At 35.9% G+C, this 27,416-nt stretch overlaps 1 protein-coding gene across 3 annotated transcripts in view; it reads right to left on the bottom strand.

Moving 5' to 3' along the window:
- The window catches only part of BCAR3 (BCAR3 adaptor protein, NSP family member), a 108,238-nt gene that overhangs the window by 68,444 nt on the left and 12,378 nt on the right, over positions 1-27,416 (bottom strand). The window contains exons 1-2 of one of the 3 annotated variants that reach the window (XM_005498740.3): positions 11,753-11,898; positions 5,567-5,673 (exon numbers count right to left, since the gene is read on the bottom strand). The gene's annotated coding sequence lies outside the window, so the exon portion shown is untranslated. Of the gene's footprint in view, positions 1-5,566; positions 5,674-10,372; positions 10,536-11,752; positions 11,899-27,416 lie in introns of those variants that run through there. The other 2 variants (XM_065071136.1, XM_005498741.3) reach the window with 2 other exon arrangements.

The raw sequence follows: 27,416 nt of genomic DNA, 5'->3' as shown, positions 1-27,416 counted from the left end.
CAAACAGAATAATATAGCCTTTGCTCTGTGCTAGTAAGTATACTAGTATTTATTTAACACTTTTTTTTTTAATGTTTTTTCTAATGTCTGACTTCACTACAGCTCAGTGCTGGAAAACAAGCATTTCAGTGTAACTGATTAGGCACTTTGCTCCTAGACACAGCACTCTGTCAAAGACAGACACAAAACAAAACCATGTCATAATAGGCTGGAGACTAGATAACAACCATTAGTCCCTACTGTGAAAACAAAACAGTCTGCACTCATGTATGACTGAATGAACTGATCTGTTTTGCAGCCTTCCCAGAATTCTTTAATACAATAGGTAAAGCTATCTAGGATGTAAATATCCTGGTGTAAACAGGACAACTCAGAAAGCTAGTCAGCTCTTTTTTTTTTTTTTTTTTTCCCAAGCATATAATTCAACTATACATTTAATTGCTTTCATTAGCCAAAACCAGAGAATGAACAGAAACACCGCTCACCAAGATAAATGCCCATAGAAATATTAACCACCACTACTTTTACTTGAACTTAGCTTACAGAATTCTAGCACTTCACTGCCAAATAAAAAACAAACAAATGGCATCATGCTGTCTCCTTGCAAGATAAATGTCCAGAGATCAACAAATATATACACTCTACTTTGGAGATAAAAAGTTTGAGTCAAATTCACTGAAATAATCAGCAGTACAGCAAGATCAGATTTAGCTTAACACATCTGAAGCCAAATAATCTATAGTTGTTGAATCTGTATTAATAGTTGAATCTATATTAACAGAATTCAGAATATTCCATTGAGTTATTTGAAATGTTACATAACTATCTATAAACTAATTCACCATGTGACTGACAGTTTGAACAGTCCTTTCCTCTCAAATAATGTTACATTAGGAACTGTAATATATTCCTCACTCCAGCACCTGGAAATTACAAAATGCATTTCCAAAACCACGTGAATATAGACTCTGATTGAAATACATCTAGTTTCACACTGCAGTAATCAACTTGAATAATTTCCTAATCTGTTCACAGTAGCAGTTACAAATACATCATATTTATATTCATATTTTAAGAAAGTTAAACCAAAGAACTGTAGAAGTTATGTAACTGTTAAACCAGATCTGAACTCCTCAGCAAACATTGAGAAAATACACTGATCTACTTGTACACAACCAGTTCTAGTTTCTCCTGAAAAGTTAAAGTAGCTAAACACAATTTATGAATATTCGATTTTTACTCATGCTCCAAAAGTCTTTTTATTTTAACCAAGACAGGGTAAAAACAGGAATGGTAGCCAAGTAAATCACTGCTTTCCATTAAATTTGTAAAAGCAGTGACCTTTAGAATTTTTGGGCAGACTGCATAATATCCATATCTTGTTAACTGTTCTCAAAATACCCTGTACAATAAGTCATAGTTGAGTAATATCTCACTATATCCTTCCACTCAGAATGTCTTACAGGGCGTGTTCCAGTTCTCACGAACTTGAGTTGAATTTTGATACTGAATGGATAAAAGCATCACAAAATCAACAAAAGATGTGATCAAGTCTGAATTCATAGCAAAGTCCGCAGTGGAAAATGAGGGTCAAAAATGTCTGCATAAGTACTCTTCCTCTCCTCTCACTAGAGATGAGGTGACATATACACAGACCACCTTGGTTTAGACCTTTTGATATGTTCTTTCCAAGCAAGGAAGACATTAATGACACAATTCTTCCATCAGTTATGGTCTGCTAACATTACTGGAGCTTTTTAAGCTTAAGACTGTGAGAGCAAGAGAAAGTGAAATAAAAGTGGAGCCTTTTCTGAATGACAACTTCTAAAAAAAGTACAGATTATATTATTATTGAAAACCCTGCCAAAACGTTAATGTGACTGTCGATGTGAAGTGCCCTTGTGATCTGAATTCAGAGCAGTATCCTAGGCTGAATCGGCATATCAGTTTATAATGTCCTTGCGACAGGAAAGCTTGGGTTGCCTTAACTCATTCTCTTAGTCGACAGGAGACAGCATGGAAATCTCACCTCTCTATTTTTCTACCTCCTGAAGCAGCAGGATGCTGGAAATTATGTGTTTTCAGTGGACTTGATTTTCAATTCTCATTTTTCTAAGATCAACTTCTGCAGGATGGACTAGTCCAGCAGAATTCAAATTTATTTCAGATAGGTTTTCTGTTTCTGATACTGTAAGCTACGTAACAGCAAATATAAGCATATTCATGTGCTACATGAAGCCCCTTTGTTGTGATAAGCTATGTCACTGAAGGGATGAACAATTTTTCTTTTAAAATACTAATTCATCCTCTCTAATTTTTTTCTCAAAGCAAAACTGGTCAAGAGAACTATGACTACGTTGAACAACAAAAACCAAAAGAGCTAATATGCCAATTGCAATTAAGCTAATGAAGGAAGATAAGTCTCCAAGTGAAGTGAGGGACATCATAATATCGGAAAGTAAGGTTTTGGATATGCAAGAGGATATTCACTAATAGATAACATGGGCTGTGACACTGTTTTGAAAAACGTGAATTTCCAAATAGTGCATTTGGGTAATCAAACCTGAATTGTTCTCATTTATTCCCCTTTCTTGCCACAAAATCATTACCTTTTTATTTTCAAAATAAGCTGCTGAATAACTCAAGGCATTACTTGGAAGTCGGTACAAATGTTCAATTTGATGTTAATTTATATGTACATTTCATTTGATGATGATATCTTTTGGAGTAAAACCAAAACACATCCAAAGCAGAAAATTTATGGCGAAATTGATTTATTTTTACTGTTCTGTACAGGCTGTTTCAAAAAGATGGACCCTATTTGAAATCACTATATCTCTGCAATCACAAACCACCCATTAATGAAACTCTTACCACTCGAAAGGGCAGGGCATAGAGTTTCTCGTGATTACTGCTAGATATACATTTTTGTGTAATTGCCATCGTGAAACATACTGCTTTGAAACTGGGTCCATTTTTGTGAAACACCCTGTAAATCGGATAAACAGAAATCCGTAGGATGTACCCAATTTTGTTGCTGGCAAGTCATATTACTAAAAGTGGCCTTTTCTGATGGGGATTTGACAGGTCAGGGCTAGGACCCTAAAATACTAAATCACATTGTTTCACTGTGTAAATAAGACAATAGACACAGAATTTCTACTCTAAGTGATCCACTGATTTTGAAATAGTCATTTTAAAACCTTTCTTTCAAAGTAAAACCACTGCAAACCCATGACATTCTTTGATTTAGTCTGAGTAGTCCTCTAGTTGCTGAAAGCCTCAATTTTTTATGTCACTAGCTATAACGATTTCAAAATGTGTCAGGGAAATTTAGCTGTGCCTGAAAATATAATACTAAGTGTTTATCAAATGATACTTCATATGTACCTAATTACATAAAAGAAGGGAGCTCTTACTCTTACTTTACCCCTTTCTAGGTTGACCCAAATGCAAAAATTGGTACTAATGATGAATTCACATTTCAGTAGAAAGGATTTTTCAGCTTTGGCAGCAGTGACAGAAGCTTCTACTTCTCCCCCTCAATCCCCAAGAACATCCTCCAAGAAAAAACACACAAAAAGAAGTGCAAATGCAATCCCTGCTCTTCGAGCTTTAGCAAAAAGCTTGTAAGAAGGAACACAAAAGAGCTTGGTGTTAACTCCAGTGCTAAACAGTTTTTTGTTTGTTTGTTGTTTGTTTGTTGTTTTTTGTTTGGTTGTTTGTGTTTTTTTTTAGTAGCTTTAAAGAACTTGTTGAATTTTGCAGCAGACAACAGTAAAACATGCAGTTATTTGTCAGGGAGAAAAGTCTCCTGCCTTGAAGTTTCCTTTCGTCATTCAAGATCTTAAACACTTTCTACTCTGCCTTAAGAACAGGCTGGATCAGTTGACTGAAACCCAAGAACTCTGTCTTCTACTGCCATGAATTTATTACTTAACTAACAACAATTTAATTCAAGAATCTGTGCATCACTGTCCTCAGCAAAATGGATATAATCATACCTTCAACTGCAGAGATAAAAACTCCAGTGTAAATAGGTATTAGTAATTATTTTTAAAAGTAGAAGACATCAAAGGCAATTACTTAGACTTTCAGGAACTTAGAAGCTTGGTTCTACATGGTTCTTAAGCGTATGGCTAGTATTAAACAGGTTAGTAAGTATGTGAGATCAGGGAAGCCAGGCATTTTCTCAAATTAAAATTTTGTTTCAGGAAAATATTCAGTTTGGTTGAGGACCTAAGAAATTATATAACACTTGTAATCTACAGATATTGCAGAACTGAAACTCTGACTCATGGCCTTGAACTTAAAAAAAGTTCATTTTATCCAGAATGATGCACTAAGCCTATTTTTAAGTTTTGCACTTCAGCAAAAACTTTTTACAGGCAAGTTCCAGGCTTGGTAAGCTGTAAACTGTCTTTGCTGCAGGTTTATTTTTTGTTTTCTGACTGTCCAAACAGCTTTCCCATGGTTCTGTATTACTATCTTCTGTGTTATAATGGCAGTGTGAGTGATATAATAACGTTTTCCAGTGTGCTTCTAAGTCTTACTGACTGAGTTCATTTGGGAAAGTAGAAAATGCTTTCCTTTTCCCTCACCCCGTGAAAAACTCATATTTAAAAACCTCTTATTTTTATTTTGCTTGGATTGTGAGATTACTATGACACTGATGAAGAACTCGGGTATACAAGCAGCACAAATGTGACACAAAAGCCAGTTTTAAATAAACTTTACTGCCACTTCATGAAACTTTTATTAGTTACTAAAAAGAAGAGCGGGGGGAATTGTTTAAAAGTGAATCCAATAATATTTTGAGTTGATGAGAATATTCAGTTATATTTTTTACATCTATTGTCTGAAATAGTTAGCAATACGATGAGACATAATTAAAGCATGTCAAAGCAGCATTTACCTGATTAAGTATTACGGAAGCGTCAATAAATTTGTACACGGATTATAGGAACTGAAAACAAACAACGGACAATAAAAAAGAAATTTTGATCAAGTAAGACCTGTGGGAAATAGGCTTCCTAAAAATGTCTAAATAAATTTCTAGGGATATTCAAGATGACTGATATAAAGTTCTTCTGTAATGTAGTATTTGCTCAATAGAGAAGATTATTCTTAAGCCACATAGTATCCATTTACCTAGAAACAATTTCATATAACAATTGGCACATAAGTTTATATTTTATCTAGTTCTGAATTTTAAGAAAGAAACTTGTTAACTTTTGCAGAACAAAAATCATCTGTGTATTCTTGCTCTGATGAACATGCCCATTTATTAAAATCTGAGACAGCCAAGACTAATATAGGACAAGCAGTGTTGGAAACAGTAAAATGTTCATTTTATCTAGATCGCCAGTGACTCTATTTCTCTATGAGTTTTAGTACACAGTTACAAAAGACATTTGTTTTATTTTTCCCCTTTCCTAAGACAAAAGCAAACTATCAGCCTTTGGATTTTTTGCTCTAACATCATATCATATAACATTAATCACTTGCATTGTATCACCTTGCTTGATGTTTTCTCAAGAATTTAATTTAAAAAGCCAGTTCTTACCTCTGCACCATCATATTGTTTGAAGAGCATGCAATATTCTGGGTCAGCCAGTTAGAAATGGATAGATCCCTCATTATCTAGCCCCTCATCTCACAGTGCCTTTGACTCTGAAAAACAAAACCAAAGCCCAATTACAAATACTATTGCTTAGGAATGTTAAATGACTGAACATCTCAGAAGGCACTTAATAGCATGGAAGTTCAACCATTATGGCCAAAGAGATTAATACTTTCTTGGCTGCTTGCCAGTAGGTAATTAATGAGGTAGTCATCTATGCATTAAGATTATTACATTTATTTCATTGTTTCATTGCAATCCTCATATAAACAGGGAATGTTGAAGGCTGTATTTTGTTTAGCTCTCACAGATGAATTCCTCTTTTAGAAGATGAATCAGAGTCACTCAATACTGCACTATAAATTAAAAACACTCAGCCTTTTAATCAAAGAGAACATTCCTCAATATGCTTATTCAGCGATGATGACATTCTCACACACGTAACACGTATGACTAAATGTACAAAAAGAAGAGGAACAGCAAAAAAGCAGTGTTATCTGTAGGCATATGAAGGAAGTGAATGAAACTGCGTATTTTGTAATACAGTCAAAACAAAAAAGATTCTGTGGCGGGTGTTTGCCCAAGGTGCGAACAGAGCTAGAAGTCTACCAGTTATGGAGTATATCTATGACAAAGGCAACTTAGAGATTTTTTACCATTTGATCCCTATCATGATGTCACCTGAATGTGAGGTATGTTTAAATAAAAATACTTTTTGTTACTTTTTTCCAGTGGCTAAAATGAAATAGGAGATAGACATTAAGATGGACACATGGTAGACATAGGGAGTCAAAAGACAGACACATAAAATACTCTCCCAGATTCACTGATCCATGTAAGCAGTTACATAAGATCCACATAAACAAAAACTTAAGCCTCCAAAGAATTGCTGAGTCTGTGAAGAGATTTCTATTTGCAAGTTTGAGCATATCCTAAGTAAATTCAAGGATGCCCAATTCTTAATCTGTTACTTGGGACCTGAACATTTCCCATCAGAGCACTGATGCCATAAGCAGGAAACTCTCATGTTAAGACATGTAGTGTCTTTAATAATGTATTTTTGATACTTTTTTTTTTTTTAATTTGAAGATTTTCCTCACATCTATAATCCAGGAAAAGTACTTCCTCATTAGTTCTGTATCAACCAACTGGAATTATGACCTTCCAGCCACAAACCACTTGTTCCAGCACATGTCTACTCTAAACATGTGACAAGAAGCTGTCCAAAGGCTGATATGTTATGGTTATCAAAGAGCCAGTGTTGCTTTCTATCAGATAGAGAAAACTGTTTAGCATTTTTATAATTCTTGGAAAAGTAGAAAAGTCCTGAAGCTTTTTTTTTTTTAAATACAAATTGCAAAACCAAAAAACCAAAAATACTGCCCTGCAGAAAGGCAGGCCACAGTAGCAGTATTACCTGTGTTAAGGTACAATACATTCCTAGAAATATTTTAAAGGTATTTAAATTAGAACAAGTACCATTAGTAAGACACACAATGTTTTGGACCAGACATTGTTTTGGAAGCCGCTATTAATTTTGCCTCAGTGGTCAACCTTGGAAACAAGTCAACATAGTTACTTCAGAGACACATACACCATTACATTGCAGAAGTTGTAATCCTGGATATCATCACTTCATCGTCTGTTAAAGAACAAACTCACTAATTTGCAAATCATGTTGTGAAATCCCTCTATCCTCCACTGGAATACTCTGCTTTACTGAAGGTTTTTTATTATTGTGAAAATATTGCAAGCTATTGATGACAGTGTACAACTAAACAATGGTGGTATTGCAGTAATTAAGAGCACCTTGTGGAGTAACATCAGTCAGAAAATCTCAACACTTAATGGACACACCACAAAAGAATTTATTTGAAGAATTTTAAAGCCACAGAGAACATTCTTGTGTGAGGCAAGGACAAGCTCAGCCACTGAAATCTTTCATTTACTGGTGTGGTTTAAACAGGTTGCCAGATGGTCAGCATGAAAGGCATATGATTTTCAGAGACATAAAAGGAAAACACAGTTAGTTGGCTAGGGCATAAGTAAAACTGCGGACTTCTCTGGTTCATACACTTCTCATTTTGTCAGACTTTAATTTTGTTGTCATAAAGGAACTTGTTTTCAAAACTGTTTAACAACGTTACTAGGATTATATTTTTAAGACTACAAATGTTATATTTAATTTTGAATATTTAGCTTTCATGCTAGTACATGACAATTAAAAAATACCTCGAAGAATTGGTGGAACGTCACCACACTTAAGAGAAATTCTGCAATAAGCATGAAAGGAATCCCAGAATTTCCACAGAGCAACATTCTCTTTAAACAATATAGTGATAAACAGAGGCTATCTAATCTTACTTGGCCAGCTGCATTTGCTCTGTTATTAATTTATACCAAATGAAAAAACCCAACCAACTAACAAAAACAAACCAAAAAACCACTCTTAATCTCCCTGTCTCCAAACCCTCATACCAAAGGAAATTCAAGTGCAAGCAGAAAATGACATTAACCTTACATGAGAAGATACTTAGAGATACAAGATGCATTGTTTTCAAATGTACTGCACTTATACCTCTGAACCTGGTTATTTTATGGCATGCTTTTATGTGCTATTAAGTCTTTGTTGACATCTGTGTATATTTTTCCCTACTGTTTTAATGAGAAAATTGTTTCTACAGCTGAAGGAAAAAATCTCCTTTCTCCCACAAGATAACTAATTGCCTTTCTGATCCTTCTGCTAGCAGTAGTTTTGGTGAAGAAAGGTAACAGAAACATTAACTCAAACACCTCTTATTTAACCAATATTACACTTAATCAGATGCAGGGTACAACCTAGTGGTCAGAACACAAGATATATTCAGAGCCTGGTCAAGTTTAAGAGTAAAATGGAACTACAGAATAAAGTGTAAGACCCTAAATACATCATTATGAGAATTTGCTTTATGCAGAGGGAGTTTCCTATTATTCTTCTACTTTTACACTATTTTTTTTCTGAAAATAGATTCAACTCTTGCTTAGGGCAGGCAATGCCAATATTTTTTAACATCCAAAATATTATTATAAACACACCGGCAAGGTGTGTGGCAGATGTTAGCACATATATTTCTCCCATTGATAAATGAATATCCTTCTTTTCCAGAGCAAGGAAGGAAACAAAACTATAAAATGACAGCATGTATTAGAGGGCAATAAAAGATCTATGTTTTATTAACCTGTTCCAAACACTGTCACTTCCTGTACACCTCAGGTTTCCTGCAATAAAGAGACCATCATAGGTTTAAGTCAGGTCACCAGATTTTTATGTGGTAAAACCATAGTTACTCCATGAGTTGCTTATATTTATTCAGTGAGACTTTCTTCCATTATTACTTGAAAAACTCAAGAGTGAAGTTATAGTATTTTGAAATCCTTACTTTGAAGGTCTTGCAGTACTACCCACATAATTTACACAATTTCAGTTTTTTGACATCAAAATACACAATTCAAATCCAGCTTAAGTTTGTACAGTTCTGTTTCTGTACACCAGCTGTTCAGAGGCTTTTATGAAATGAAGTTGCTGCCAAAAAGTTATCAAATGGTAATATAATGGGAAGTTCCTAGGTTGCACTCTGATCTACTGAACTGAACTTAGCTTTTACTTTCAGAGTGCTTTTCTGTATTATCTCAAGAACATGCTCACTTGCAGTCATAAGTAATGGGACATATTTGAAGTAAAAAGCATAGTAAAAGCATAGAGAAAGGTGGTTTATATGTAGCTTTTAAGTCCAACTGTTCATAATGCAATGTTTTACTACACATGTAATTAATTAGTTTTCTTCTATCCTCTATCACAATATCTCAGAATTACCAAAAGATGCTGCTGCTGTTGGCTTGATATATTCCATATACAAGGTAAGTGACATGTAAGACCAGATTCTTAATTCAGCTATGGTTTTGTCAAATTAGCTTAATGGTAATTTTTGAAAAGTGGGTATGTGCATATTTAACTTTTCTCCCCCTTGCCTCTTTCTTGGGCTTTCCAAACATCCTGACATTCCAGTTTGAGCTTTTCCCTTAACTTTGACTATTAAAACATAATTTAACACTCTGAAATTCTCAAGTTTTCAAATATTCTATGAAAAACACGAAATTCAAAATAAATTGTAGTCTCTAGGAAATGCACTCAATTTTTTCCCTAAATGCAATTGACAAACATAAGTTTGCAGCTTTGTCAAACATAAGCTGCAAGCTTCTTTTTATATTTATACCAGTTTGCAGTATATACAACAAGCTAGTCAGATATAGGTGAACTTTGTAGATATTTCACATTGCAACTACAACTAATTGCATTTTCCATCAAATGAGTTAAATAATTAAAGCGCAAGTCTGATACTCTTACAGCATATGATGACAACTCCTCCTAGTGGAAGCATGTCTGACACAGCAAAATTCAGAAAAATACAGATTTCCTAGGTATAATACCAGGCTTTTGCTGGTACTGGCTAGCTCTGCATTTTTCCTGCCCTCTTTACCGATTTAAACTATAAAATACTGATTCTATTTTTTGGTACCATACAAAAACACCTATGAGCTTTTAAGGAAGATGAAAATCAGTTTAAAGTTTGCTGCTATAATGGCATAACATGGTTTATTTATACACCTACAAGAAAATGAGGTTTCAAACTAATCTTTTACAGTAGAACTATGTCTCACCACTACTTCTCAAAACTTTGGGTAAGACTGATGTGATGTAAAGTAACTTACATTTATTGTGAACAATGAAGCTCTGCTGATTCAGTGGTGCTGGCAGCTCAGCCCTCTGTGGCTCCTTTTTGTTTCCTCTTTCACTCATACCAACTCATATCCACTGTGCCAGGAATGATTTCCATGTGAATGAACCCCCTGCATTCATCTGAATAGACTACTCTGTTCAACCAATTCCATCTCCAAGGGCTCAAACTGTCACAGACATTACACATGCTGTTAAGCTTGAACCTAGAGGAGTGCTTTTTACACTAATAGCTCCTGGCAGACAGAGCTAGTAGGAATATGCAGTATCATGCAATGTACCAAGCAGACTATCAATACTCTAATTCATTTATTTTAATCCATTACTTTCTTCATGTTTCCTTGTTCAAATCATTCTTTAGCTATCATAAAAGGGTTGTTTTGTTGCTGGTTGTTGTTTTTGTGTGTGTTTTTTGTTTTGTTTTGTTAGTTTTGTCAAACTGTTGTGAAGGATTTAAGGATACCGAATATGCTGAAAAGAAACCATTAGCATAAATACTGTTAGCAGGCTAGGCACTGAAGTGTCACTTCTAACCTGCATTTTTAGTTCAGTCCAACATTTAGCAAATCTATCACAGACTACAGAGAAACAAACACAGAAAATTACTCAACCTGTATATGCTGTTCTGGCCAATGTTCACATAAAGAGTCTACAAAATACCAATCAGGACTTAAATACACACTGACTTAGCAACTCAGCAACCACACTGCAGATCGTCACTCACAGCTAATTAAAGTGTGTGCCTTAATATCTACTCAGACTATTGTGTCAGAATAATTCAGTTATATGGAATATACTTATTTGTTTTTCTCCTTGTGATACAGTTCTGTTTTCCAGACATTTCACAAATAATACCACAAACACTGAGTGACTTTATTCTTCTGACAGACTTCAAACGAGGTATTTTCAGTTGGTAGGAAGCCAGTACCTATCACCAGTAGCTTAAAAGAAACAACTAAGACAGTGGTTCATGATTCTTTATGTACTGCTTATGGAAGGCATAGACTAACCACCCTTCATTTACCTTCTTTATGTAACAGCAGTGCAACTTTCTCCAATTCATAACATCAACATATTTTTAATTACTAAGCAGAAGCTCTAAAACAGAAGCAGCAGTTTTTCATACAATCTTATTCAATGGGGAACATACTGTCACAGATATTCAGGTAGCAAAAGTATAAATAAGCTTAAAAGACAGTATGTGCAGAGAAAACTAAACAACAAAATCAAAAACTATTTAAAACAAAGACATAGAGACAAGCAAAATCCCTGAAAATCTTTACACAATGAACTACCAACAGCTGTGGTGATATCCTGGGGTAATAAGTATCCCTGAAGTATCCCTGTGTACTTACGTTCTTATGACACTTTTATAAGTGAGACTTATGAAGAGACTGATATACTCCTCGTCTGATTCCATGCAGATGTTGCATTTCATCTGGCACAAACCTGCTCCACTAGTGCAAATTAGTTCCAGGAATTCTGAAAGCGTCACTTTGCTCTTGCAGACTTAAACAATACTTGATTCAGCATATTGGCAATTCCCCAGCTCTATGCCCAGACTAGTTATTGTCCATCCTCCCGCTACTGGCCTAAAGTAAACATGAACAGTGTACTGTGTATGCTTATTGATTGACAGAAATGGTAAATGTTCATGCTTGATGCATCTCAGATTTGCCCTGGCAGGTGATTTGACACCAATCAAATGATCAAGTATTAATGAACATAGCATTTCACCGGAAAAGACTAGTACAAATCTCCAAATTTAATCAGTACATGCAACTTAGCAGATATTTTGAAGACTAGGGCTAATTGTAACAGCATTTACGTGATGCAGACTCTAGTTTAATAAATAGATAGAACTAAGATCATCAAGCACTTCAACAGGAAGTGTTGGTCACTACAATCTAGCAAGTCTTTCCTCTTTCTGTATGTCTACGTGGCCTTTTGTAGCTAGGTGGGAATTCATTCTACCTAGACCTGAAGACAATCCAAACAGCTTAAGTGCCATGCTGAACTTGAGTAAGCACGCACTGTTAAAAAGGCTCCACAGCTGCTTCTCAGCTGGAACAACCAGGGCCTGTGATGCACCCAACAGTAACAGGCTGCAAATGCATATGCCATATAATCAGAAATCCGGTTAAAGCTGGCATGCTAAGCTCTCTGGGGGCAGAGGGGATGAAGAGAAAATGAAATTACAGCTGTGATTCCAAGCTTAAATTTCACTTTAGACTAATCCAATTTAAAACATTCTAGTCCTGCCACTTTCAACTCCTCAACCACTTCCAACTCCTCAACCACTTCATCCCAGAAGTACCTAACTTTCATTGCACCAAGTCTACCGTTTGCATGGTGAAATACTAAACTGGATATGTGAAATGGTCCTCTTTTACAAAGCAAAGCAAACAAAACAAAATAATTGTTCCCGTGCAGATTGTGCATTTTCTAAAAATGTGCAGATCCAGGACTATTCAAATAAAGAGCCTATCTCAAATTCTTTACCTACAAGTCACTACTGCAAAAGGTTTCTTAAATGTTTTATCATAGAATAGACACATCTTCATCTCTTCTGTCTTTCAGAATGGGAAGGAAATAGTAGGAGTTTCATATTTTTTAAATAAGGCTACTCATACACAATATTTGACTCTACACACAGAGAACTCCTGAAACAGGCCCCACAGTTTTTTGTTTAAAAACAACATGCTTTTCATTTGCCTTCCGGTTCTTGAACTTTTATTTCTTTCAAGTTATTCTACAAATAATATAACTTTTTAAAAAGGCTGAAATATTCATACAACCATATAACTCCAGGAATTGAGTGCTACTTAACCTACCAAATGAGATGTGATAAGAATCCAATGGGCAGAAGTAATAATAACAAAATAGAGCACAGGTGTGTGTTTGCTAAATTATAGCCAGTGGACAAACACATGCTTTCTTTTCAAGTTGTGCTTCATTATGCCCCTATTTTTCAGTTTATTGCAGTGTAACAAAAGAAAAGACTGTGCTGGCACTCCTTACATATGCCAGTGCTAAATCAATCTTTTTAGCTTAAGACACTGACAAAGGTGCTTTGAGCAAACCTGGCTGATTTTGTGTTGAAATGGATTAGAAGTCTCAATTCATCTGAGTTGGTTTTTTCTTTTCTGCAACAGCTTAGTAGCCTTGAGCGTTTCTGCTGTGCAACCTGCCTTTCCTCTCATGTACATGTATTCTTACTGCTTGGCTGCTCTGAATTTCTGAACTGTGTAGTTAACAACAGGAATAATCTCTTCCTTCCTTCTTTTTCTCTCCCTCCCACTCCTCCCCATTAGTCTGGTACCCCAAGCTGCAAGGCCATGCCTGGTATGTTTTCCTAGCCACCCATGCACTCATTTTTGTTGACTTTTATTTTACAATCTCAAGCACAGCCCCTAATGTAAACTACTGCTATTTAATTAAATAATGGATTAAGAGGAAAAAACACTAGGCAAAACATTTAATTTTGATTACTCAGATTATAACTGTTCCAATTATGTACTGAATCTCGCAAACCCAACAAACAGAATCCTAGTGACAAAATATACCTAATGATAAGATCTAAGAGAACAGGAAAAACACATTCCTGCTAAGCCATGGCAATTCATGTAATATAAAAGGCTTCTTTTGCAACTTTTTACAATAAATTAAATTACTTTGAAATAGAAATATTTCTTATTTATAAAACATAGCAAACTATATCATAGCAAAATATATTTTGTTAAAAAAGTGCTGGTATTATTTCCAAAGCAAGTGAATAGCAAAAACATCTACTGCTTATGATGTCTGGTTACATAGCAAAGATAATGAAGTGACAAGAACTGTTTAAGGATTTAGAGCAGAACATACTAGCTGCTACCTCCAGATACACTTACTAAAGCTACATAATATGCAATAACAGAAACAACCAACTTGTCTGAAATGAAAAATAATGTAGTTGTAAATTCCGCCCCCTCAGAAAGTAAAGTCACCCGCCAATTTGTGCCTTTTTAAACAACTCATAATTACACAGGGAAATTTTTAAAATTTTTTTTAAAAAGTGCATTTTCTGATGATGATCAATAATCAATCATAGAATCATTTAGCTTGGAAAATACCTTTAGGATCAAGTCCAAATAAATAGGGTTATTAAAATAAACTATTGTATTAAGTGAGAGTGATCTGTAGAGCACTGGGCACAAAGCTGGAACAAATGTAGTTTTAACCTAAATGCTATTTTCATTTATAGATTGATGTGCTCTCCCTCTTCTAAACTTAATGCCCTTGCATATGCGACATTTAGGGCTATAACTCACAAGACCAGGTAACTTGCATTGAGACAACAAACAATAAAAAAATGTTGGAGTATCATTAAAACTTGGGCTAAAAATTGCAACAGTTCAGAAGCTGCTTTATGGGGACCTCAGCCATAAAGAGCAGTATGAGTCATAATCTCATCAACCTTAGTAAGTCAGTCTGCCTCTAAGGGTCAGACAGAGAATCTACTTACTAAATTCTAGCATCTAAGCATATGTGCAAAAAGCAATAGCTTATTTTTCTACTATACCTTTGAACACTAGCTGAAATGTTAAGATACTTAGGTTCTAGTTGGAGAAAATATTGGTGGTGAGTCAGGAATGTCTTTGAATCAACTGAGTTTGCTTGAAAGAAATGCTACCAGTTATATTTTTTATGAACACTTGGCAAGCCTGCTAAACAAAGAACTTTTTTTTTTCCCTTTGAAGACAGAGGCAGTGCCAGGATTCATAGAGCCAGATAAAAAACCCCACAGGTAGGTAACAAAATGCTGAGCCAGTCTAAACTTGCAATGCCAATTCAAATTTGTTCAAAGTATTTTTGATTAATTTTGTTGTAGAAAACCTCAAGTCTGTCTATACAACAGTTCTATTGGTCCTTCTGCAGATAGCCCAAAGGATTTCTTTCCAGTCCCTTCCTGTTGCCCTCCTACCCCTTGATGCAATGTTCCTGCATTCAAGCCATGAACCACCTTTAAATGGAGGTTTGAGGTTGGATTCTATTCATTTCTCAGTCATGACACTGAGCTTTCCTTACCTGCTGACTTCTGTACTGCAGCATTCCTCACAACAAGCTTCCATTGACACTGCGCTGTGCGTTGAGCCTCTTCATCAGAAGGCTCTGCAGCCTTGCCCCACCATATTATGTAGCAATTTTCTGCAGTAACATAGCACCAGTACAGGGACAGGATGATTCATGCTGCTGCAGTATAGGCTTGATTCTCAAGCACAATTTAGAACTCAGCTGTGATTCAGAGCAACACTGATTCTTTCACCCAAGCCCTCAATCTGCACCAATAACTGAACACCTGTTCAGCAGCACAAGTGTATCTTAGACTGCATTAATCCCAATGCATTACAGGTGAAACATTGGGCTTCCACCTGCAGTACTACTTTGCCTTTGACTGTGTTATGTCGGTAATCTTGCATTTACCAGATAAACTCCTCAGCACAAATTTTATGCTGTACAATCTGAAAGGAGTGCTTCAGTGCTTGTAAGCACGTAAGTTTAACTCATTAAACCTTTGCTTTGGCATCCATCTGAAGCTTTACATATTCTCACTAGAAGAGCAAAAGAAGACAAACAGCTCATGTACAACTCTGTGCAGTAGTAACAGCAATTCTCCTTTGATATATTTTCCGTCATTTATACTCCACCTATTTCAAAGACATTCTGTTTACATTACAATAGTAAATCTGCATGCAAAAGTAACACAGACTTGTACATCAGTAGCACTATTCCATGAAATAACACTAAACTATAACCTAGCTCATCTCCTGTCCCAGAGGGCTTGTTTAAATAGACAGGCTTTCAAAGTGAGCCTAGTTCGGGCTCACTGTGGGGGAGCGTCTGATCTCTGTTGGAACAAGGGGGTAAGCAAGTGTCAAGGCTGGCAGCATCGCCTTGTAAAACCTGAAGTTTATTAGCACAAGTATCTATATTAATCTTAAAAGTCATACTAACATTAACTGATACATTCAGAAATCTAATGAAAAAGGTACACCAGCCTGTAACATAGTAGTCATGGTACTGTGTAGTTCTGAGAAGACTATATTCAAGTATCCCAAGTATGCTAAGCTGCAATACAAATGTATATTTCCATTAAGTGTTTAACATTATAAGGAAATTTTCTATTTTCATTTCTAATGACATGGCTGGGCATGGATGTACAAACAGAGCTTATACTCAGAAAGACAGTGGAATACCCGTCAAGAATACTGCACTTGAGGACTTTTGCCTGGTACCTGTATGAAAAATCACTCTGAGAGCTCATCTATCCTTCACTGAAATGTTAGAGATTATTGATGGTTCCTAAACTTCATGGATGGAGTAATGCGAGAAGTCTCCTAAACTGTTTTTGATTAATTCTGATTTTTTTTTTCAGTTTTTCTGAAGTAATTCTCCAGGTGTAACTAAGCAATGCTATTTTATCCCCCTCCTCAAAGCATCTTGTCCTTTAACTTTTTACTTTCCCTCTTATGGGTTCATAGAATCTTCCACTTCTAGAGAAGTCTAAAAGTATTTCCAAAAACTAGGAAATAAACTCTTTGTTAATAAGAGAGGTTCAGGCAGAAAAATGTGAGATGCAGTAAAGAGGAAGAAAAATAGACACTAAAACTAGCCAGATGAAAAGATATCAAGAAAATTTTAAGCTGAAGTTAGTAAAGAGAGTAAAGATAATAGAGAACAGGAATCTAGCACAGACCAAGACAAAGATCTAAAAGCCTGCAGTAAAGAATTATTAGAGAATAATCTGGCACACAAGAATGACCAGAGTTTTCCATCTGTACTTCCTCCCCCTGGCCCACTATGACATGAGCAATAGTGAAGTTTTACTAGTGGAAGAGTCTGTAAACATGTTAATTACACTGGAAGTAAATCAACCCTTGGCCAGATAAAATTTCATTAAAAAATAAAAATAAAAATCTTAATAAACAATTTTTCTCCCCATTGTTAAAAAAAAAATCCCATACTTGAATTGTAGCGGTTGGTATGCCATCTTTTGACTGAATCCCTGTTTGGGACAGGGACAAAACAAAAAGAGAACAACCAAACTAAAAAAAAAAGACAGACAGTGTATGGAGAAAGTGAAATTAAATTATTAGAAATATAGATTTTTTTTTCTCATTCTAAGATACAAAATATTTATGATGATAGAGAGCTTCAAAAGCACAACCATACAATATTCACTAAATGTTAGCTGTTTTTCAAAACCACTCCACTACTACTTTTTTTCCAAAACTACCACTAGTTTCTATAGTTGAAAAAATAATCATGCAACAGGGAGTTGCTGTAGCAAGCCAAAGGATGAGGGGATTAGAGTCGAAAGTGAGAGCATTGAACTTTCTTTTCTGGCAACATAGTTCACATCCCAACTCAGAGTAGGATAAATGAGCCAGAGGGCCCTCTTTCATCCTCCAGCAACCACCACACCACAAAAGATCCATACATTATGCCAGTAAAATACTCAGCATGAATGAGAAGCCTTGGAAACAGAAATTCTTGACTCAGAGTCTGGTTGAAGGTCACTGCTCTAACTGCAAAGTTCACTTGATTTGCATTTGATATATTGATATGTAAAGAAATTTCTGAGTTGTTTGTGATCTTTTATTTCCTGCAAATGATCTAAAGATGGAGACAAATATGAATCTTTTTTATTGCATAGCTTGGTGGAAGGGGACTAAAAGAAACACTTCACATTATTGACGGAGCTACTGAAAATATATAGACACACTTTTTTCTAATTTCTGTTAATTTAAAAAAGGTAGTGTCTCTATAAAGGAAAACAGAGTCGGATTTAAAGTTTCCAGTTTCCACAACGGAATTTCCGCATAAATTAATACACCTATATCCAATTTGCTATTTCAGATCCTGCTTAATAGCTTCAGAAAATCCCTATTAGCTAATTAAACATGATGAACTGATGTTTACTGATGTGCTACTCCTCTCTTTATTTCAAAACAACCGAGGCTACATTGATTTTTTAAATTATTCTATGATGCTTGAATTAAATTAGATTATACAGGCTTAAGAAAGCAGCACTAATCTGATTACACTACTGCAACAAATAAAACGAGAGGCCTTTCATTAAAGATGTACAAAAAAGATTCCAACAGTGACTAGATTATTTTCCTTTTATTTTCTTTTTCAGAAAGCCTTTTATATGACAAAAAGTGTTCTTAGCCTGGAATCTAATTATAATTCCAATCATATAATCCAGTGCAAAGGATGATGCAATCCTTGCACAATTTGGAGGTTTAATTTACTGCAGGAACCAATAATGCACTTAGATACATATCTTTAATGCAACAAATCATGTAGATAATTTTTTAAACATTTGCAGTGGTGATTGCAACCAGCTGCTAGGGCAGAAATAAACCCTACAGGTATTAAAGTAATGGTTGTTTTCAAGAATTTTAGACTTAGCAGTTTATTATTTGAATTTAGTTTATTGCTGAGGGTGACCAAAGAGGAAGACACAAAGCATCATTTGCTTCTTTACAAGCACTTGATCAAATGCACCTGCACACAGAGGATATTCACCAACCCGCTCCACCATTATAATGATTGCAAACTGCTGAACAATTTTCCTTGACTCAAGTCTGACAAATTCTGTCTGAGAATATTCTTTAGCCAGAGACATGTATCTTCCCTTAACCAGTTCATGAACTAAAAACAACTTTAGAAATACATTGCAGTTCTTCAGCAGTAGGGACTATAAGGTATAGTATTCTTTATCTTTTCAAAATAAAAATATATATGTCATTCAGTCAGAGTATCTTACATTTTTTCCCATCCAAGGAACAAAGGCACAACATCTAATTTCTTGAAGTCAAATTTCTAGGCTCATAAAATGCAAGTGCCTCTAAGAATAATACTTGCATTTTGGTTCCCCTTGTGTTGAAGTATGCGAGCCGCCAAGAGTTGGAGGAAATTAGGTTGAAGAGAGGAACACATGTAGATCCTAAACACTTCAGCCCTGAAAAAACATCACATAACTAAGGGAACTGTAAAATTAATTGCACCATGAGGTTTTGCCTAAGAATGATTAATGCATTTCAAAGTTCTTAGTAACTTCTTCCTTTGCTGACAGCATGGCATACAGCTACAAAAACCACAGTCTCTGACCCCTGCACACAGAAGTAAAGCCAGGACATGCAAGACAAGGACATGACATGAGTTGCTGTTGTAGATAAGTTTATCTGCATACTTGAAAATCTTTCTTTGACGGTGCCAGCCGCTGGTGAGAAGAATGTGTTGCTGTCATTATAAGGAAACCTAGAACCAGGGGCATTCTGGTATTACAGTATCATGGTGGTGAACATGCAAACAAGAAAAGGCTGAGACAGATCAAAACAGCAATATTTAGAAAAGGTGTATTATGTATATACCACTATTTTACTAGGAATTTGTGAATACTGTGTTGCATTTCAGCACCCTCTGGTGTTGACTGGTGATGAGTTAAAATTATGAGAAAAAAATCTACTCTGTAACGTTACTAACTGTGGAGACACTCCTGATGTATGTAAAGAACACGACTTTACTATACTAGAGCACAAAATTGATGCTCCAAAAATAAGAAATATGCAGAAGAACTAGAACCAAATCCATGTAACTTAATAGGAAGAACCTTTGCCTGAAATTCCTTGTATTTTTGATACAGTTGGGTGAAAGAGTTACTTCTTAAAAAACTATTTGCTTAAAATAAGTTATTTATCATTAAAAGGTTCTTTGTTTCCAGTTATATATTTGCTAAAAATAAATTACTACTGCAACATTACAGTGAAAACCTCTTTTTAGTATGGCTCACTGTATTACCCCTTACAAAGAAGCTGATGCTTGTGTCATGACTGCAACATTTTTCCGAGAGCAAAAACAAGTACAGTCATGTGAAATGAGCTCTAAGCACTACTGCTGTAAAAGTGGGAAAGCAGATGTTACACCAACTGGGTATTACAGCTGCTGTTTTTATTAGCCGTTTCTACCATACTCCAACAGTATTAGATCACCGACATTTACATGCAAACTTGTCTATGTAGTATGTTTCTATTATTTTCAATCCCTCTGTGTCCTCTCAAAGCAATCATTGCATCTTTTTGTTTGATAGTAAAAATGACATAAAACTATAAATACAAAACAAAAATGTATCCAGCATATTCCTGTATTTTTCCTCAAGATTCTCCCTGATTTTTTTAAAGGCACCTGGAAAGATGTGTTAAAATGAGACTGATTTTATTTTCCAAATAATTTGAGAAATTGACCAAAAAACCCACAATGCACATGTCTGAGAAAAATAAAATTGCCCTGAACATTACACAACCTGAGAAGAAAGATCTCATGTATTATTTAACCATACAATTTTTATGAAAAATGCAGACCATGTAAAATCTTATTATAAGCATTTCTCTCTCAAAATATTACAAAGCAGATTTTAATCTTATTCTCTGTGGATTTGAGAATACCCCTTACTAGTATATAATCATATTTATTTTAATTCCAAATTTTAAAAAATAGCACTAGCATACTGAGGAACAATTGCCACAATTAAAATCCAAGGTTAAGATCTCTCCAGATTTTAAACCCATAAAAGGCTGGTGTGGAAACATCTGCTAGCACACCTGATTATTTGTTGCTAACCTGTGAGCACTGTTCATAACAATAAGACAGTACTGATTAATAAATATACATACAACAGTTCTTACCACAGAAGAAGGTTATTATGGTCTGTTACGTACTCTTAAAATGCAAAAGCTTCTTGGCAAGAGACACACCTAGAAACATCCTATGTCCAATCAAGCAGTGGAACCTGCCTAGGAGACAGGAGCTGATGAATATCATAGTGCCAACAACTGGGCAGTGAGGTTTTTTTTGTTTCGTGTTTCGGTGTGGTGTGTTTTGGTTTTTTTTTTTTGTTTGGTAGTTTTTTGTTGTGTTTTGTTTGTTTGTTTTTTGGTTGGTTTGTGTTTTTTTTCTTTTTTCTGTATGGGTTTGTTTTTGTGGTTTTTTTTTGAAACTGTATACTGTGTTGAACGAACTTTTTCACACCTTATTTTTAATTATTGTTATTACTTTTCTATGTGAAAAATGTGCCAACTCTTTGCCAATGACCCATTATGAAATACAGAAGTACCTCCTTTCAGCTGAGAGTTTTGCTGGCTATTTCTTACAAAATACTTCTTATGAAAAATTTATTCCAAAAAAAGTTTACTTATAAACTGGAAAAAAAAACAACAAAGAAACAAATAACAACAAAAAATACCTGACATGTTTACATCAGTGTGAAACTATGCACAAACTCAAAATAACCCCCATCAGTCCAGAGCTCAAGAGATTAATAGGGAGAGGTAAACTTATCTACTCCAGGTATCACATGATTTATTACTATTATTATTACGGAAGCCACTCAGGAGTTTCAGTTAGGATCATTCCCCACTCACCTAGGTTATATACCTGCCCTGAAAACATTTATGCCCTCAAAACCTAGATGTATCTTTGCATCAATTTGCAAATATTTATCCAAGTGATTTTTTCTTTAGTCACAGTGTATTGATCCTAACCAGAAGATCACTGTATTGAGGAGTGCTGCATGTACAGCTTGGCTGTCAGACCTGTGCCATGCAGCACAGGTCCCTTGGCTGCAGGATAAACTTGGCCAGCAAGCTGGCTGCAACAGAGGAGCCCAGAGGCAGCTCCCACTCTGCACTGGTGATTACATTTGTGTGTCCTTGTCTATATCTAAAAGTGCAGCAAACAGTTCTCAAGTGAACCAGCTTTCTGTTTGCCAGTAGAAATGAGAACTAGAGTTGTTTTAAGAAAATCTTGTAAGAGCTCAATAGACAAAACCATCAGATGACCTTTCCATGGACAGGATCTGCCTGGCTTTGATTTGAGACCTTTTTGATAACACACAACTCAGCACCTAGAAGGACACAAAATTATCTACACTATACTTTTTATTCAGTGTTAGCTCAAAGAAATGGTATTTTAAGCAATACTTTACAGTCTGAGTGTCTTCCTTACTGGGGCTATATCGAACCAGTATCTCCTGGCACAAAACTACAGGTCACTAGATTGCTTCTAGATATAACCCCAAGGAAGAGAGGTATGATGTCAGGCATGTTAAAATCCATTAGTTGAAAACTAGTAAGTTTATAATTTATGTAAGTATATTAAAGTTGAGCTACATATGGCTTGCAGGTGTAAACTCCCATGCTGCATACACATCACACAAGCTCTACCAGCAGAGAGGTTGCAAAACAATCTAAATTTCTGTTTTTACAAAGAAACAAAGTAGTACAGGCTGTTGGGGACTGATTTCCTCAAGTTCTAATTGGGATTAGCTCCACACTCACTCTAACCCCATTCTGCACTGCAGGAGTGAAGACCCTGAAAGAACAATCTCAAGCCAAATCCAACACCCTACCAAAGTTTTATTAGCACTGTCAACACTACTCTTTGTTCTCCATAGCCCAGGTCTTTATGTTTCTGCTCTGCCTCTTCTTTTGTTCACCTCACCCTTCTGCTGTACTCACACATCTTCCAGGGATTCCAAACTAACTCCTCTACCAGGTTCTGCTATTCCATTGTAGCTCAGTGTGAATGTTACTTGTCCAATCAGCTTGGAGATACCATTTCTCACACTTTCACCAAATGCTGTTTCACTCTTTTCGCATTCTGACTAGTAACATGAAACATACAACTATCTCTAGTAAATAACTGTATTGCTGAAAAACAAGATGTAAAACTGTCAGTCAAAAACCATAAGGCTTCTATGTAACTAATATTAATTACACAGCAGTTAATACCAAATACAAAAAGTACCCATTTCCCTTCCAAATGACCCTTGAATAGGATTAGTGCTTGAAGGTAAATTAAGAAGCCATATTCACACTTACGCATACAATAGAATATGTTGTCATCACAACATTAACAAAAGCAAGTGATAATTTTGTAGCAAGCTCATTGAATAAAGGCCACTTGTATCAAAATCTGATTGAAATGTCGATGAGCCTCTATCTGAGTGTGAATGTCTACTCAAATCTCTCTGAAATTTTGGATGGGGGCTGTGATGGTATTTCTTTCAGCGTTTTCAGACTATTTTTCTGGATTCCACACCCTAGTGGTTGCAATCTTGAATATTTACAAATTTAACTAGAGTCACACATTGCAAAACCAATAATATTTACATTATTTCCATGGAGGGTGATGGCAAAAAAATAAGACATCTTGCTATCAGTGACTCCCATGATTTCCAGATATCAGGGACTCTGGAAGCTGCTTGTTTCATTTTGCTCCAGAAATGACTGGTACCTATTTCTAATTTGAACAAACCAAGATAAAATTATATAAATGTATATCACAATTCTGAACACAGGAAAATAATTTTTTGGCTTGCCAAGTCAATGCTTACTGCCCACCAGCATTTTGGAAATAAAAGTAAAGCCTCCTAAAAGAAAAAAAGGACATTATTTCACTTCAGTGCTAGAACTGAGAAAACTAACTGCTGATTTAGAGTGGCAGAGCTAACTGCACATAAATCACAAAGACGCTTTTCTGTCCGCACAGAAGAGCCTTTGATGTGCAGGTATTTTTTCTTCATACTGTAACTTCTGCAGGGTGATAAGTTGCATTAACTTCAATGACTGCTTTTATGAGACAAAAATTGGAAGGAAGAATGTGGAGGAATTAAGCAAGGATTATGTGTAAAATCACTCGCTAGTTCCATGTTCTTCCACTATGTTAAAACAGAGAAAAAAGTTTTACTGATAGATTACAGAAGTGCAGAATCTCAGTTCAAGGGTTCTGCTTTTAAACTAACCCCAAAATTGCAACATGGCATTCACTTATAATACAATATCTAAATGCCTTCCAAAATAAATTTGCTGTTTACAAAGCATATTTTTTTACATCTGTCGGTCTTGAAGCACTGATCAAACTGTAATATACTATAATATACCAGTATGCAATGCAGCTGACTATTTACGTAGTCATTCCAACAAAGACTCTTTAGTAAACTGTAATTTAATTGGTGTATGGGGAACTTTACTGTTTTCATGTTCCTCAGATACATCTGTTTTCTTCGATATATGGTAAGTCTCGCAACTGTAATACAAATGAGCCAGATTTTAAATTGGCCACTACAAGATAGTAAATCTGCCTCAAATAATGAGCATAATCTATTATAACCAGCAATAAATTTGGCAGATCTACAGTTTTGAAAATATTAGACAAGCTACATCATATAATCACCTTCATTACACTATTTTCTGGATGGAAAATAAAAAGGATAGAGTAGAACTCTGGACAGGTAACTGGGAGCTGACCTCGCTCTGCCAGTGACTGGCAGCTGCATTTGACCAAGTCACTTAACCATGAGTCAGTCTACCTACAACAGGATTCTGCGATCTATCTTGTTTTACGAAACCATTTGATATCATTAAGTTGAATTTCTAAAGTGTAAAAATAACACAGAAAGTCACAATTAAAGTATACATTCCAGGTAACTGTTATGCTACTTCTAATGTTCACAATCCCAATGACATCTTAGTTCTCCAGCAGTGCACAAACTGCCAATTTCTTCTGTTTGCTTCCCACACTGCAAGCATTTACATATGGGCACTTAAGACAGGCCCCCCACCGTGCTGCTTTCACAGAGGAAGTGATCCTCCCTCATCACAAGGACACCTTCACCAATCCCATCTCATCACTTCCCTTCAGATTATTATAACCCTTCCTCAGGATGTACTATCTCCCGTCCAAGCCTCTTCTGCTCACTAAAATGACTGAACAGACACCTGGGCCCCTATAACCTTCACCCTCAGCCCCAGAGCTTCACAGACCCTCCTGATACGTCCTTGGTTCTCATCAGACACACAGCAAGGGGCAAAAGTCTGAGGACTAGACATGCCTTGACAGTCTCTCTGCAGTATCCTGGATGCAAGCTCCAGTACTCAGCAAACATCCCAAAACATCACATCAGGGCAGCAGATGGGTGCTTCCATTCCCTACAGATGGGAATCACCAATACCAATCAGCTGTCTTTTACACTTCTTCTTGATGTTTGGCTCAGGCTCAGCCGGCTCTGATGCCTCCCCGATGGTCCTTGTTCACCCCCACCTCTTCCCAGGGCACCACACTTGTTCTGCAATTGTACCTCTGCAGGGAGAGGAGGCTTATTTTGTCAGAAATAAAATGGCTCCAGACCTCTCCATCTTGGCATTGATTTCTCGTTGATCTCTTATTTCTTCCCTGATGGTACTGAGCCTGCTCACCTCCTCTCACAGCTCCTTTTCCTCAGCCAGCTCCTTAGCCAGAGTCTACCGCCCACGAGGTGTCCACCTCACCTCCATGCCCAGGGAGACGCACGAGATACCTAGACACTCCCTGAATGGTCCCTCTGAGTAACACTGTCTATTTTGGTATGGCTCTTAGCAGGAATTATTCTATGTGAGAAAATTAATTCCTGCCATATGGACACTCAATGTCATATTTGCTTATGCTAGACCTCAAAAGGCTGACGGCCTGAATTTTGTGTTATGGATGGGTCAAGGTACCAGGTAAAATAATCTGTGAATCTTCCAAATAACAGTGAGCACAACTACTTTGTTTATAATAACATCATTGGAGGGATACAGAAGTTTCCAATTTCCCCAGCAAAACAAGATCCATTGTGTCAGTATTCACTACCATGCAACAACTTTTTTTTTTTTTTTTTTTTTTTTTTTTTTTTTTTTTTTTTTTTTTTTAATACTTCCCACATAGACCTAAAGAGGATAGCTGAAGGGTTTGGGGCAGAAATCTGTTGTGATTTCAGTCTTCTTTTGGAATTTTTACATTTAATATATGCACTCTTCAGTATGATAACAGTTGTTGTTAAAGAGTGTTTGATCATTGCATATCCCTTGGATCTACAAACTGGAGATGTGACAAAATTGACAAGATAAGTTATTTACTCATAAAAATATATATTGACATAACAAGATTTCATAATAAATTCCTCTGGAAGTAAAGAGAAAAGAAAGGCATGCCCTTTTCACATTAAGAGCTGCTTGTGTTCTTTATATTCAGGTCATGGCAGCAACTAGATCTAAGCATTTGGCTGGCAGCCTTTAATTTAATTCTGTTAAAGTAAATTTCCTCACATTTCCATCAGAGAAGAATTTACAGCAGACTCCCACTCAAACAGAATCAAAATCACAGCTCTCCCGTCTGCCTATCATTATCAATAACCCATATAGCAAATAATGCCCAGTTATTGTTAAAAAAAAATACATTGAAAATGTTGTTTTTGAAAAAATGCATATAATATAGTGAACACATTTCACCCAATATGTGAAAATTTTTCCTAATCCATGGATAAAATAGCTAGCTGCAATACAACGGTAAATTTTAAACAAGAATTTTTGACAGTGTTGTAGATAACCATTTATAAAATTTGAAAACTGTGTTTCAGAGTTAACCCATATGGTACACATCACACACTTGGGAATATGAAACTCCTTTGTTCCCATTTACTCTACTTCCAAAGTATCAAAAAAGTGTACCATTCCTTTTCACTGAAGTATCACCCCCATCATTCCAGTGACCACAGACTCACTTCTGCTTCATACCATTCATCATATCCAAATTGACAGCCCATGCATAAACTCCAGGGTCTCTGGCTGCCCCTGTGCACCTCTGATCTACACTCTAGTATAAATTATATAAGGAAAAAAAAAAACCTGAAGTATTCTCTGACTGCTTACTATAAAAATAATTTCAGATTTCTACCTATGTAAAAGAGAATCCTCATTTTCACAAGAAGTAAATCTGAAGTTTCTATAACTCCTGTAAAATGGAATGAGCTGTTTCCCTTTTGGCAGATAGCATGCAGGGATGCAAGAGGCCTAAGACAGTAGTGATGTCCCATTAGCCACATCTTTTGGTTTAAAGGAGCTGGAGTACGTACAAGCACTTTGCCATCTTCCCTGTCCCCTGTGTGCACAC

This window comes from Columba livia, chromosome 8 (assembly GCF_036013475.1).
Source record: "Columba livia isolate bColLiv1 breed racing homer chromosome 8, bColLiv1.pat.W.v2, whole genome shotgun sequence".
Taxonomy (NCBI): Eukaryota; Metazoa; Chordata; class Aves; order Columbiformes; family Columbidae; genus Columba; species Columba livia.
Note: the sequence above shows the minus strand (reverse complement) of the source record. Positions and strands in the feature narration are given on the sequence as shown.